This window comes from Podarcis filfolensis (genome assembly GCF_964270895.1).
Source record: "Podarcis filfolensis genome assembly, chromosome: 15".
NCBI classification, from domain to species: Eukaryota; Metazoa; Chordata; class Lepidosauria; order Squamata; family Lacertidae; genus Podarcis; species Podarcis filfolensis.
The window spans coordinates 2,116,060-2,119,181 of record NC_139618.1 but is presented as its reverse complement, the minus strand read 5'-3'; positions in this window follow the sequence as shown (position 1 = coordinate 2,119,181).

Sequence of the window (3,122 nt, the reverse complement as noted above, 5' to 3'; positions counted from 1 at the left end):
ACTGAGGATATTCTCTACATCCCTGGGTAGAAAGGAGATGCTGGGTGCTAACATATTGATGCTTTTGAATTCTGGTGCTGGAGGAGACTCAAGAGTCCCATGGACTGCAAGAAGATCAAACCTCTCCATTCTGAAGGAAATCAGCCCTGAGTGCTCACTGGAAGGACAGATCCTGAAGCTGAGGCTCCAAGACTTTGGCCACCTCATGAGAAGCGAAGACTCCCTGGAAAAGACCCTGATGCTGGGAAAGATGGAGGGCACAAGGAGAAGGGGACGACAGAGGACGAGATGGTGGGACAGTGTTCTCGAAGCTACGCACATGAGTTTGACCAAACTGCGGGAGGCAGTGGAAGACAAGAGTGCCTGGCGTGCTCTGGTCCAGGGGGTCACGAAGAGTCTGATACGACTAAACAACAAAGCAACCAATCTGTATTTGGGAAATGCCTTTATGCAATAGCAAAGGGTGTCCAGCAGAGGGCCTGCAGCCTAGAACTATGCCCCTTGACATCATAGCACAGGGGGTCCTAAACCTATTCGGGAGCCTGCACCCTTGGTTCAATAAACTCACTCCCAGTCCTCCTTAAAGGTAAAGGTCCATTAGGTCCAGTCATGGCCCACTCTGGGGTTGCGGCGTTCATCTCGCTTTACTGGCGGAGGGAGCTGGCGTACAGCTTCCGGGTCATGTGGTCAGCATGACTGAGCCGCTTCTGGTGAACCAGAGCAGCACACGGAAACGCCGTTTACCTTCCCGCCAGAGCGGTACCTACTTATCTTCTTGCACTTTGACATGCTTTCGAACTGCTAGGTTGGCCGGAGCAGGGACCGAGCAACCGGAGCTCACCCCGTTGCGGGGATTCGAACTGCTGACCTTCTGATCGGCAAGCCCTAGGCTCTGTGGTTTAAGCCACAGTACTACCCGCGTCCCTCGCAGTCCTCCTTACCCTACCCTTTAAAAAGCTTTATTCTGAACAGCACCTTGCCCGACCCACTAAGGCAGATAATAACATAAATAAAATTCAAAACAGACACAGCCGATTGCATTGTTTTACACGTTTATTCAAAATCCAGTTAAAACTATTTAGTTATTGGCGCCCATCTGTCTTGAGAGGCAGTGGAGAAGTTTGCCTTTGGGGGAGAAGTCAAACTGTTGGCAGGTTGCAGCGCCTGCTGTGGCTGTAGAGACCAATGCGGGAGAGACAAGTTTTGTTGCCACTTTCCACAATGAACATGGGGGGAATCTGTTAGGCAAAATTTGTCTGGAGGCTTTTCCTGGGGATAAGAAAAGGAACCCCCAATACCACTAGCACCCCCACATCAGAACACAATACAGTGGTACCTCGGGTTACATTCGCTTCAGGTTACGTACGCTTCAGGTTACAGACTCCGCTAACCCAGAAATAGTACCTTGGGTTAAGAACTTTGCTTCAGAATGAGAACAGAAATCGTGCAGCAGTGGCGTAGTGGTGGCGAAAGGCCCCATTAGCTAAAGTGGTGCTTCAGGTTAAGAACAGTTTCAGGTTAAGAACGGACCTCCAGAACAAATTAAGTTCTTAACCTGAGGTACCACTGTAGTTGGGTGCTGCTCTTGCATAGAGAGGAAACGTATTCACTTTGTAGCAAACAGTAACATAATTGTGTTACTCCAATTAATATTTTTTTTTAAACACCAGCTGATGGAAAAGAAGACTATTCCCAAGCAGAGCTGCTGCCAGTCAGAGTAAGTAATATGGAGCTAGGTGGCCCACAAGGGACAAGTTGCTTGTGGGCTGCCTAGCTCCATATTACCAATGGAGTGTCAGAGTTCAGATCTCTGCTCACCCATGAAGCTCACTGGGCAGCACTGCTCTAGTCACTGTCTCTCAGCTTAACCTACCTTACAGGGTGGTTGTGAGGGCAAAATGGGCTGGAGAACTATGTACACCACCTTGAGCTCTTTTGAGGAAGGTGAGGTATAAATGTGATAAATAAGGTAAAGGTAAAGGGACCCCTGACCATTAGGTCCAGTTGCGGACAACTCTGGGGTTGTGGCTCTCATCTCGCTTTATTGGCCAAGGGAGCCGATGTACAGCTTCCAGGTCATGTGGCCAGCAGGACTAAGCCGCTTCTGGCAAACCAGAGCAGCGCACGGAAATGGCGTTCAGCTTCCCGCCAGAGAGGTACCTATTTATCTACTTGCACTTTGAGGTGCTTTTGAACTGCTAGGTTGGCAGGAGCAGGGACCAAGCAATGGGACCTCACCCCGTCACAGGGATTCGAACCGCCAACCTTCTGATCGGCAAGCCCTAGGCTCTGTGGTTTAACCCACAGCGCCACCCACGTTCCTGATAAATAAATAAGCAGCTTTAAATGTGTCCTCTGGGTTCACACGAGGGCAACACCAACTAATGGTTACAGTGAGGCTGAAGGTGAGTATATCAAGCATTTAAAATGTTTACAGCCTATCTCTGTACAGAGTGCTAACCACCACCTGCCCCTCCTTTCTCTCCCAATAAATTAAACCTCAGCGCTACCAGATGGGACCTATTTGACATGCACATACATTTAAAACGTGGTTTTTTTTAAAAATGCATTATATATCTTCATTGATGTACCGAACCCTGGAGTGTCTGGAGGACAGGCTAAAAAAGAGAAAGTGTTAAATAAACAAAAAAACAGATGTAGCTGAAGAATTTAAAAAATAAATAAATTCACAACGCAAGGGGAAAGCAACAGGGTGGGAAGAGGAAAAACCCAAACTCTGGTGTCAGTTCTGAAACAGTTCTTACAGTAACTAGTCGGCACAATTCCATTATGTCTGTGAGGTTTAGTCCGAGCAATCCTGCTTGCCCACGGCGCCTGTGCCTACAAATCCTTAGTGAGCGCCCAGTGGAACCTTCCCATCCAGTCGCAGTCTATCTCCGAAGGCAAAGAAGGCAGGAGAGAGAGAGAGCGCTCTGCCTTCATGCCCTTTTGCAAACGGGGGGGGGGCTGCGATATAGAGGGGGCCTTCTGCCTGCTCGCCCAACGGGGCTTGCTTTTAAAAAGAGAAATTATCACACACACACTCCCGGGAGCTGTCTTAAAAAGGGGAGGGGGGTCTCTCCTCTCCCTTGCCAGATGCCCTTTCCAGGGCTTGGCTGGGC